This window comes from Girardinichthys multiradiatus, chromosome 9, assembly GCF_021462225.1.
Source record: "Girardinichthys multiradiatus isolate DD_20200921_A chromosome 9, DD_fGirMul_XY1, whole genome shotgun sequence".
Lineage (NCBI taxonomy): Eukaryota > Metazoa > Chordata > Actinopteri > Cyprinodontiformes > Goodeidae > Girardinichthys > Girardinichthys multiradiatus.
In genome coordinates this window covers 33,510,585-33,523,339 of record NC_061802.1, presented here as the reverse complement: position 1 = coordinate 33,523,339, position 12,755 = coordinate 33,510,585, and the positions used below count along the sequence as shown (strand labels likewise).

Sequence of the window (12,755 nt, the reverse complement as noted above, 5' to 3'; positions counted from 1 at the left end):
CCCCTGGGCCCGCAGCGGGAACACAGCCTTCTCATTGGCTCGTCTTTGTCAACCTGTATGCATGGCATTCACCCCCTTATTTGAATATATGCAAATGTTGCAGTGGTGGCCTGTCAAAGGAAACTGTCCCTTTGCCTGTGTGCTTATTGTCCCCCTCTCATCTGCCTTAACTTTACCTGCTTTTTCCTGTTTTTTGTCTCTGTCCTAACTACTGCCTCCTCTTCAGTGTGTGTGTGTGTGTGTGTGTGTGTGTGTGTGTGTGTGTGTGTGTGTGTGTGTGTGTGTGTGTGTGTGTGTGTGTGTGTGTTAGGAAGAACTGTGGGAACCAGCTAAGGAATACCAGATCTGCTTTGTCACAGGGATTTATTTAAAACAGGACTCCGACTCATGACGGTTAATTAGCAGTCTCATGGAAGGATAAGGGAAACAAGGAAGTGCATAGAAAAAGACTGAAAAGGTGATACACTGTCGTTCAGCCCATCCTGTCATTAATCCCTGCACCGTCCACAAAACATAGTCAGAAGTGCCAAATAAAACATGTACTACTGTCAGATTCTTTTCTTTTGTCCGTGAATAAGCAAGTAGCATCATGATCATCATCAGCCTTTATGAATCTACTACTTTAGACTGTTTTAGTTGAAAAGGAGGTTGATATTATTTACACAAGTGGCAAAGAGCCAAGAAGCATAAAAATTGCCTTTGAAACGAAAGGTGAGTCAAGCTGTTATTGGTCCTATACACCGTCCAAAAAAAAACTTCTGGGTGAAAAACAACCCATTTGGTGGATTGATCTACATTTGACCCACGATACTGTTTTAGGATTTTCACAGAAAAAAATTAGTTAAAGTGTAAATTTGTATCAATGAGGTTACCTAAAGGTCGATTGAAAATAATAACACACACCAGATATTACTATCAAGTAATATCTCAAATGTTTTATTCCTTAAAATCAAAGAGTTTCATACATCAATTCAATTTCAGTGCCCATCGGGTTAACATTGGGTTTTGGTGCCTATATCCAGTGTTTGGTGTACAAGAGGTGGGGTACATCCTGGACAGGTTAAAGTGAATCGCAGGGTCACATACAGGGCATTTCAGAGAGATCAATTACCAGCGTACATCTGTTTGGACTATGGGAGGAAGCCAGAGTACCCAGAATGTTTACATACACAGGGAGAAAAAACAAACTACTCATAGAAAGGCCCCAACCATGTGCATGAAAAATGCTCTCTATAATCCATACATAACACTAACACTAAATATGTTAAATGTTTGATATCTACAGACTAGATTTCCTTTAATGGAGAGTCGGGGGTGTGTTTTTATATAGACTTTCTGTCCAGGGCGGCATGGGTCAGGGGCATAAAGTGGCTTCATATGCACTTTGTGTATCTGGTTCGTTGTAGTCAATGCAGTGAAGCTCCGCTTGATTCTGCTGTGGTTCTTTTAGTTGTCACTCATGTCCTCACACAGTTCGCGCATTTGTAAAACTAAGGAACACACTGCAGGTGTCTGTAATCCTGCTATAACTGCAGTATATTTTAGCCTTTACCGTGAGCATGTGTCAGCGCACACATAAAACTCACGGGAGAAATCTGGCGCACCTGAGCGGATGAATAATTTACTGTCTCAAAATCTTATGTGGGAGAAAGTCACTCGTGTGTAACCAGGGTGGATCTTTTCGCTTCTTGAAAACCGGTAGAGTTGCCACATTTTTAGATACCTTGTTAAACAAACCTGGCTCTTCTCCCTATAGGTGCACAAAATCTATATTTTTTTTGTCACGCTGATACAAAAGTGTTGCTGTTGATATGACCCAACCAGATGTATTGATATGTTCACATGCCTATACGTCCTCCTCTGCGTTAATTTGATGAGCGCGCTCCCGCATTTTGGATGACAAAAGTGGCCCTACCAGCGGTGCGCATGAACTTGACCGACGATACTGGCTGGGAAAAGAGGTGCGACTTTGGCCCTTTTTGCTCCGCTCTTTTATAGAGAGAGGAGGCTGGCGGGGCTGATGTCACCGCATTAGCATAAATTTCAGCCTGTTCCCAATTAAACCAGAAGAGCGGGGAGGGCATCAGTCTGTTTTCACATGGCTGGGAATGGCCCAACATCTCCTCAGCAGACAGACCAACAAAGGGCAAGAAGCTGCAGCTGAACTGTGGGTGAGTTCTAGCTGGAAATGTATTAACCTTATTTGATTCCTTTGTTTTTATTGTTTTCACATGAAAGTAAAAATACAGCCTAATTATGTGTAATCTCGTGTAAAACATCTTCATGCAGTTCGTTTCTTGCTTTACACCTCAATCGAAACTTTAAAACATGTATTCCTGCATGTGTGCATTTTAAGATTCTAACTGACATCAACTTCACGTGGATCCAAAGAGATGATCTTATCTTAAGCTTTGAGAGCCAGGGACTGATCTGGTCTTCAATGCATTGAGTCCGTTCAGTTAAATTTGATGGAGGAAGATTTGTCTGGCATCAGCGCACTGTTCCCACTAATCTTAAAGATATAAAACAGAGAAAGCTGATTTTGCCACATGTTGTGGAGACAGTTGGGTCATGTGGGTGTTTATATGCCATGTATAAGCCATTTTCCTCTCATTTAACAACTTTTTATTATTATTATTTCAAAAATGATGCCATATGCCAATATGGATGCACCACAGGATTAGGAATCAAATAAATGTTTTGCAACCTGCCACAGTTTTAAAAAACCTCAAAGACTTGCTGTTGCTGTTCAGTATTTCAGATTTTATTGGTTAATCTCTTCCATGCTATGTTCATATCTATGTATAATAACTCTTTTAAGCAATGTAATTTCACTCCCTATTAAATTTTCTGTAACTGCACTTGAGAATCATCTCCAACAAACTGAAAGAACTGCAGCACCAGCAGTACTTGGTGCTAATTTGAGAGCATGACAGAGGGAGGGACAAATATTGGCACCCTGTTGGTTTTTCAGGCCTGACCTTTGACATCTTTATGTCCCTGTGTCAGGTCAGACCTCTTTGAGGAGCGGTCATTACAATTCCCAGAAGTGGCTACTTGAATTGGTCAGTTATTAGCGATTGAAGCCAACAGGGCCTACTTAGGTCATGCATGATGATGACAATTTAAGCTGAATGAAACTTACTTGTTTTAAAAAGGAAAGTGCATTCCTTTATTTTATCAGGAAGACGAGGATTTTAAGAATTTTGTTTTTGTAATGTCTTGTATGTCCATCTGTTTATGTAAATAATTATTGACATATTTTAAAATATTATTTCACACTGTCCAGGTGAAAAGCATTATATTAATAATAATAATAATAATAATAAAGCAATATTTTGAAATAACTATTGATAAAAGTGCAGTTTCCTGTGGCATTAGAGGCAGCAAACGACATTGTTTAAATAATAGAATTAATTTCACTTAAAAATGACAACCTGTCTCCTAAAGTCTTTGCACAATTAGGTGTAGTTTGAAATATATTTTGAGATAACGAGGACACAGTTTTAATAAACTTAGATGTTTCTTTTAAAGCTATTTTGCAACAAATACATTTGTGTGTAATAAAAAGAGATAGTTAGGCACATTGCATGTAAGTATCTGAAACGCAAAATTGTATAATTAATTTCTTCAAGATCGCGTATATATGTATATTCTGCAAATGAATTATTATTAAACTTTTTCATCCAAAAAGAACATTATTTGTGATTTTGCCTCCATAATTACAATCGGAGATAAATAAAAGCCTAACTTTAGTGCGCTACATGTGAAAACGTCACAGGGTCAAATCTCTCGATATAGATTTCAGTCTTTTTCTTTATAATATAAGTAATAATGAAAGCTACAAGTGTGAACTAATGTAATGAATGCAAATGTGTGTAATCATGTGACATTATTATTATTATTATTACTCTTTTAATAATAAATGGCAGCAAAACAACAAACGAGATAATAAAATCAAAACGGTTATTATGGTTTTATTGTAGACTAATATAAAAATATTATTTCAAGTCATGTTGCTGATAAACCCCGTTGAGTGGCACAGGTTTATTTCATCGTGCAGTCTGTTGGAGCAAGGCTATTGATGATAAATCAGGTTAATTTCCCCTAAGCTGAGCAGAATAAAACGAGTACAGCTTCATCTTATGAGTCCAATCGACAGCAGGCAATGCAGTTCTTACAGTTTACAAACATTAATGCATGCAACATGTCAGGCCGCGTATCTCGTTTGACACGCAGTCATTCATATGCAGCACTGTCATGCTTTAAGATATTTAACAGCCTTGAGTTAGGTGCCATGTTTACACTGGAGCGTTAATAACTATATTTTATTGCGTTGATTGCGATTTCTAAGGTGTTATAGATTCCGGCCGGGCTTCATACCTGCGCAGGCCCGAGATACACTGCAGTATCACCTTTGTGCCGCTGGATGTCGTAGTTTTACACTATAGATTGATGTTCTAGGAATGTGTTCGGCTAAAGGCCTCAGAAAGGCCTGTATAGCATAAGCAACGAGTATTGAGTATACGCGTTGAAGTTGACATTAATATTCATCACCATAGTCCACATGTGCGTGGATAATTTTAAAAAATGATTTTTTTTTTCAGTGAATTAACACACTTGGACCTTTGTCAAACAAACAATAAAAGATCTATAAAATACACCACCCTAAATTAGATTTCAAGAACTGTAGATTTTGAAATAAAACTCAGCTTTAACAGTCTGATGTCCTCTTTATCGCATTTCTTATGCATGTCAAATTAAATTAAATAGGGCCTAGGTTTTAATTAGGCCTAATCTATGTGCCAAATTACACCCCACAGAAAGTGGCACTCTCATAGCCTTCCACAACAATACCATGCGTCGACTGCTTTGCTTGGAAAATAATATGTTTTGGCAAAATTTCAAAGAACGACTAAAACTCCTAAAATGGGGCTGATTTCAGAAAACATATTGAAACCTGTCCTAAAATTAGTGGCCCCTTTGCATAGAGAGTGAGGTTGGGTTTTTTCATGTGAATCGGGAAATGAGAGGACATTTATTTATTTATTTATTACACGTGATTTCTTTGTCCTTCATAACATGTCATGTCACCTACCTTACCCCTATAAGACATCAGCATAATAAAACTCTTAAAAACTTTGTTAAGGCTTTTAGTTTTGGTGTGTGACTTTATAATTAGGTAGCCCCCATCTGGTAGCCCTTTACTTTCTGGAAGCGCCCTTGTGTAAATTCTTTATAATTATTATTATTTTTTTCTCTTAATTGCCATCAACCAGCTTCCCCGCGACCCACTATGGAAGAAGCGGTATAGAAAATGATTGACTGACTGATGACTAATTGCCATAAAACAAAACGTTAAATCTGCTCTCTATAACATGGCGGTAGCTGTTATAAAACAGCATAGAATGCCAATGTATTAAACGTGACAGCCTTTTAGTGTTATAAACATCCCACGCTCATATCGCTGTGGATAACACATTTGGAATAATGTATCCTGGCGCATTACGTCAGCACGCAACTTAACACGTCAAATTTTTAGGGACACCTCTGCGTTCCCTCTGCTTTCTCCTTTTTGTCTAATATATAAGCAGTCTGTATTTCTGCTTGTTGGAGAATATTTTTTTCATGTGGGGTAATTTTTAACCCTCTCTCTGAAGTCGAGATTTAGACACGAGTGTCCACCATGCGTCCTGTTAGTTACGCATAGAAGACGTCGCAACGCGTAAAGCAACGTGACTCGCGGGAGCTCAAGAGAGGCATAAGCATCAGCATCTGCTGGCCGTTGCCGAGGTTGTCGCTGCGGCATCAGCCCCGCGAACACGGCTGCTGCGTACTCCGCTTTTAACCCGCTCCACCTCAGATTGCTTGATAATAACGCAATCTTCCTGCGGTCCGCCATGGCTACATGGGAACTACATTTAAACATATAGCCGCTTGCTGCTATGGGGCGATCTAATTCGCTCTCTCTTTTCTCTTACGACGCTGGCACAGGTGCCTCAGAAAAGAGAGATGCATGCAGGTGTGAGGACCACTCATTCGAGGTGCTGTGATGTTTTTCTCTGGTGCCAATTGGACCTTTTTCTGTGCAGTCGATCGTAGAGAATGAAGACACACGATACGATGTGTGGGCTCCTTTTTTGTGGCACATAAAACCATCTGCGAAAATGCGTCTCTTTATCAAAGTGTGAAGATGTTTGATGCCCTTCTCTCCCCACCATGAAGAATAAAAACAACGCCCGTGAGCTGGCATGCATCGGTGTCTGAAAAAGGTCCCGGGGCTTCGTTCTCCAGCTCTCTCTGCGTCCCGTCACTACCACGCAGAGAGATCTGCACGTGGCTCAGCACGTCTGTCAGATGCTGGAGGCCATGTAAGGACAAGGAGATCCAACTCCAACCGTAGGGATTCATAGTGGTCCAGGAAGACTGTTGCGTTGCTGTGCGGGTCGTGTAGAACATGGTGCAGCTGCGGCCGCTTTGAGTGCGTGTTTGGGCGAGAGAGAGAGAGAGAGAGAGAGAGAGAGAGAGAGAAAGAGAGAGAAAGGAGGGGACCGACGACGCAGCAGCTACCTCGACACTGTCATCCAAGAGGAGGTGCTGAGACAGTGAAGTGTTCGCTGCATTTTTTTTTCTTTCATTTTTAAACTTATATTGCGTTGGATCAACTTGTGCAGCTCTGAAGACGCGTTACGCTGGGTTTGATCCCTGGACTTTAGGCTCTGGTAATGGTTACTCTTGAGAAATCGCTGGTAGAAACCTGTCATAAAATTCTAAAAGGACTTCAACCAGGGATCCGGGATTTATTCACTTTTTATGGCTTGTAAGTATTTCTCACGATTTTTGTTTTGTTTTTGTTTTTGTTTAAGATAAACTGTTATTAACTTTAAGATCTAGGAATGCTAATAATAATAATAATAATAATAGTAATAATTTCCCGTTGGTTAAAGTGAGCCTGAAAGTGACGCTGTCAGGTGCACTGAGACCCGGACTGATGAGTGGCAACCGGACTATTCCGTCCCACACTGAGAGCAGCTGAGGCGGGCTGAGAGGCCATGGAGCTGCGCAGCGTTTAAAAAGTAAAACAGTTGTGTGATTGTTAGCAGAGCCTGGGAAAATGTCCCCTCGGCTGGGAGGTGGAGGGACTTGACGCCAGAGCCCCTTGTTAAGAAGACTTGTGTGTGCTCCCAGACAGCATTGTGATGCTAATGAGCACCAGCACGCCGTTGAACTTGATGTTGACTTTTTTCTTTCTATTATCGGCCCAAGTTTTTTCTTTTCTTTTTTACCCCCCTTTTTTTTATGGGTCACTTGTTTGTGGGAAAATGTTCTCCGGAGCAGCCGTGTGAAATTTATTGCTAAACCACTGAAGCTGACAAAAATATACAGCCAATAATTTTTATAAACTAAATTACTTTTTATGCCATTATTTCCTTATTTAAAAAATGTAAAGGACTATTTAGACTCATTTATTATTATTTACACATTGTTAAGAGTTACACTTCAAGAGAAAATTCAATTTAAGTTTTATGAGTAATTCATCTATTGTTCCTAAAATATTATTGATGTGAAATACAAAAAATTGATTTTAGAAATAAATCACAGTTTGACAGAAGCTACACTAAAAAGTAAAAAGTAAAAGCTATTCTTTCTTTCTTTCTTTCTTTCTTTCTTTCTTTCTTTCTTTCTTTCTTTCTTTCTTTCTTTCTTTCTTTCTTTCTTTCTTTCTTTCTTTCTTTCTTTCTTTTAACATGCAACAAGTATAGGCCTGATGTTTTGCTGTTACTGGACAGTTAGGTTACATTAAATTTGAATTTTAATAATGTTGCCCATAAAACATACAAAATAAATAGTTCGGTTACTTTTCTTAATGAAAAACTGTCAGATTTGGTTTTGTAAAGCTTGAGAACAGTTTATTTTTTAAAATTTTAAAATCATCTTAACGTTTTTTTCTGACAAAAATAAATGGTAATTATTTTCTAAAATAATTACATGGTTTGGACTTATTGAAATAATATTATATTTAATTTTCCTTAGGTTAACAAATAGACACATTAGGCATTTTGGTTGGGATCTCAGTAATTCGGACGTATAAAAATTACAATATAAAATAATGGTATTTCTCCTTTTTCAAAAGCACACACAAACAATTACATATTATCGAATTCGAGTTCAGCTGAGTTACAGCCGCCTGAACAAACTTGAACTTTTTTCATTTTGAATTTTTTGGTCCCCCATCAACCAAATACAGAAAATTGCATTTCGTTCGTTTCAGCACCATGGACAGAGACATTGAATTCTTACTTCGAAACGCCAACATGGGAAAATGCTGTTTTATTAAATTTTAGTACTTGATATTTTTGCATACTGTTACATTTTATATACACATTTATATTTTGTTAGATTTTGAAAAGTGTAATTATGAATTTTTCAGGTTCATTTAATTCACGGACATTGAATCTGTCCGTAGCAGCATTTACAAAACAAGTTTACGGGCATTTTATAATTTATTCACGTTAACACGCTAGAATAGAAGAGAATAGAATAGAATTAAGGTGAGGGCTTAACCTCGATTGGACGACTTACTGTATTTATATGTGGTAGGACGTGACGTACCCAAGGGGCGTGTTCAGTTGATGAGAGGAAGAACTGAAAGTCAATCTGCATTAACGTACAGTACATTCATTTTACACCAAAGGCAAAGAAAATGCATCACGTACGCACACACACGCACACCACACACACTTGAAACACACTCACACTATCAGGGTTACGTTAGATCTTGGCTTTAGAACCTTTTTAAGTTTCTGCCCAGCATTAGATATGTAGTGTTATAAAATGTGTGCTTTCTTTAAAAAGTAACAAAAAATAATAATATTCTGTTATTATTAAATAATGCATTTAATGTAATTTCAAATGCAAGTGAAGAAAATTGTAAATTTCGTTTTAGCTTTAGTGTCATTACAGATCAAAAGTGCGAATGTGTGGAAAAAGTTGCTTTTTACTCCATAAGACATTATACTTATAAAGAATAAAAATGATATTAACCTTAATTTACCTGTTTTTTATTGTTTATTTAGAGAATTTCCCACAAGCAGAATGACTATAGCAGAGCAGTTTAAAATTCAAGTGGGTAGTTTACTAAACGCACAGAATTAAAACCGAGATGAATGCAGAGGTTTTGATTAGGCTCGGGTGTATTTTATAATCATCTGAATGTTATTATTATTACTATTACAGAGTCGAAATAACATCCGGGAAACTGCTGAGTCTGAAGGCTGAGGGCGGATATTTGCATTCTTCTGCAGTTATTCCATAATGTTGTCCATAAGCCTTCAAATAAACCTTCAAATAATCTCTTTGAATTATTATTTAAAACAATTATTGAAATAGTTTAGAAAGTTTGTTAGTAGAGAAATAAAATGACTTGTGAACAAAATATTATTTTAACACAATGTTTACACTAAGTAGATTCTCATAGTATCCCCCCTGGTTATCAGGAGGTCTATACCTATAATCGCTTTTTAAAGCAAGCCTGGGGATAATAATATTACTACTACTACTACTATTATTAATACTACTATTAATTATATTAAATAATCATCATTCTTAATTCATAATTCTACATCATTATCTTCATCAGAGCGATGCATCATCACACCTTTTTGGCCATCAGATCCTTAAACATGGCTATTTCTTAGAGCAGTTATAAAGTGACCATGTTGGTGCTTATTATGTTGGTGTAACTCGCTGCCGGAGACCAGATGTTACAGATCTTTCTCACCGGAATAGGCAGATGCGTAATGGACAGAGCTACAACTAAATTAACTTTTAAGGAGCTTATATTAGGATGCAGCAAGATGAAGCTCCCAATCACAAGGTTCACTTTCTAATTTGTGATTCTTGTTTATATCGAATTGGTTGCCCTATTTCATGCACATCCACGTGTTTGTGTGTCAATAAGCATGAATAAGTCGCAGAACCCCGAGCCTGTCCCTTGACGGCATGACTCGCCCTCCTCCTTCTGCACCAAATCTGACACCTTCAAAACCTGCATATTTCCATACCTGGCTGTGCGTGTTATTTCCACGCACAGAGAGACAGGACTGCTGCTCTGTGTAAACTGGGGCTTTGTCTGAACGACGTGCCGGCAGCCCACGTGGTACGAGGACGCGCAGCGTCGTGCCTTCAGCGAGTCGGGGAGGGATTCAGTATTTTTTAATTTAAATGGGTTGCTTTCTGAGAATGTTAGATACATTCGCAGCAACATTTCGGAACAAATATACTTAATAAAAAAACATAAACGACTTTAATCTTCTCTGATAATGATTATGTTGTTACCATCTAACTGGACCTGCACTGTAACATATATTAACAAATTAGTCTTGTTTTAGCCGTAAAAGTATTGTCTTTACCGTTGAAACGATAAACATTATTTACTAGTATGTATGTACTGTTAAAGTACATTGCATTCCATACAAAATGTAAGCTACTGTAGTTTGAATTACAGTCTAACTGGGACAATAACATTTTTAACATTCTTGTCTGTTCTTGACTTAAGTGGATTTTTTAATAGCCTTTTTTTTATTTTACATGAGCTAAAAATATATTTAAAAAAAACACCACTGGGTTGTATCACAGCATGGACTACAGCAATATTTTCTACCAGTTTACAATTCATTTTATATACCAGTAGTATTTGTTGTTAGGTGCAAAGCACTGTTGCTTTTCTTCTTAGTTTTATATTGACTCTGATATACAATCAGGATCAATAGCTGCTGGATAATTTTACCAATGAGGATCTTTTTATTACTGAATTACCATGAATTGTTTTAAAAAGCATATAAAAGTAACAGGGGCGCTCCCAGAAGGTTTTCAGTGGGGTGGTCTGGTATCCAATGACAATTTTGGCGTTAGCATGCAATAAATAGAAGTTATTACAATGTTGGTATATTTATATATGAATGTGGTGAATACTCCACAGTAAGGAAAAAAAAACAAAACAAAAAAAAAACAAATATATATATATAGCTTGATGACTAGTACTGTCCTGAAAGCTTCCTTCAGCTTGTCACTATCACTAACTTACTGGAACACAAACAGGCCCTCCAGTGCAGGACCGGTTTTACTTGGAGGTCATATTGTTGACATTTTGCTTGAAGCCATCCTATACTCTATATGGTTGCACGAGCCTGTGGTAGTTTGTCATGCTTTCAAATATTGCACGGATTAATTCACTCAGCAGCGAAAATTATGGCCCTGTGGTTTGAAATGGGTCGATGTGAGCTGGCATTTAAAAAGCAACAATAAGCCGGTTGTTTGTGAGGGCCTGTGCTTTGGAGGAAGTGCCTTAGCTCAGGAGTCGTGTTATGGTTCTTAGGAGCTTAGAAAGACACTGTGTTGTACTACTAGCAGAGAAATACGCGATTATTTGAAGTCGTTAAGCCTTTCTATTTGTGATAAATGGATGTGTCATCATCATCCTGCAGCTGCATGACTTCACCCTGCAGGTGCTCTTCCGAATTCAGGCTTTTATACAGGCTGAAGTTCACCAGGATGTTTTTGGAGAAGAGAGAGGGGGAAGAATGGTGCACTTTGTTGTTGAGGGTTTGCTTCTCTCTTGATGCTGATGGGGGCTGTTTGCAAGGTGGCATGTTTTTTTCCTATAATTATTATCCAACATAATCCGACGATGCAAAAGACACAGAAAGAAGCACACGTGCGTCTAAAAAAAACATTAATCTCACTGAGTGTAACATGTTTTCTTGGGTGCACGCAATTACGCGCGTATATTAGAAAGGCAGATCCTGAGACAGAGCGAAGGAGGCGCGTTCATGCAAGACGGATTGCAATGGCTCCATGTGACCACAACACAGGCAGCTCCCGACGGCGGCCCCTTTAAGAGACGTGGGTTAGTTTTTCTCTTTGGTTATCTAGCTGTATGAGTTTATGTAATATCATAAAGCTAGAGAACCGAATGTATAAACTAATTCCGCAATCGTCACGGCGGAGACAGCTGGAAGCGGAGTTAAAAAGGGGGCTTCATGAGCGGATGAGCCGATGGTTGAAGCCGGAGGAAGGGATGCAGCCTGCACGGAGGACGGAGAGCCCCGCCGTGGATCGCAACGATGGAGCACCTTCTTCCTCCTTGTAAAATCATCGCTGCAGAAAAGAGAGCCTGTCCTCCTTCCAAACATGGATTCATGGGTCTAAATTTGTTTTTCTGATCAGGAGGGATGCTTGGAGTGACAGTTAGCAGCCGGATACAGGCTCCATTCACTGAGGGGTGACAACGATGATGAAGACGCTGATGCTTGTGTTTGTCTTAATGGAACATTCCCAAGGCACAAGGCTGCATGTGCACCTTTATTCATTTTTACTTGGATGCCGCTGAACAGCAAACACAAGGTGAGCTGTGCACGATGTCAGAGGCACCCGATTGGAGGACTCCTGGGAGTCACGTGGTTACCAGCAGCCCCAGTATGCCTTTCATCTGTGTAATGGAAAAAGGTATTAACTAAAAAATGATCCATCCAATGGTGTGTTATCGGGCCTTTGCGCATTTGCAAATGTACTATATGAATGTTCTCATTTAAACAAACGGTTGCATAAGATCCACTTTGTCATCTACCACAGAATTTGTTCTCTTACAGGGTTATTTCTAACACTGCTCTCCATGGCTTAGATCAGTTGGGTCCCCATTTAATCTCAACTAATCAACAAATGTGGGTCCCTAATTTCCAACTAGATCTTCAGTA

General features: G+C 38.7%; 1 long non-coding RNA gene across 2 annotated transcripts in view; it reads left to right on the top strand.

Moving 5' to 3' along the window:
- Positions 1 to 2,021: 2,021 nt before the first annotated feature.
- Positions 2,022 to 12,755, top strand: part of LOC124873805 — a 54,790-nt gene continuing 44,056 nt past the window's right edge. The window contains exon 1 of one of the 2 annotated variants that reach the window (XR_007039637.1): positions 2,022 to 2,171. This is a non-coding gene — a long non-coding RNA (uncharacterized LOC124873805). Of the gene's footprint in view, positions 2,172 to 5,639; positions 6,821 to 12,755 lie in introns of those variants that run through there. The other variant, XR_007039636.1, reaches the window with a different exon arrangement.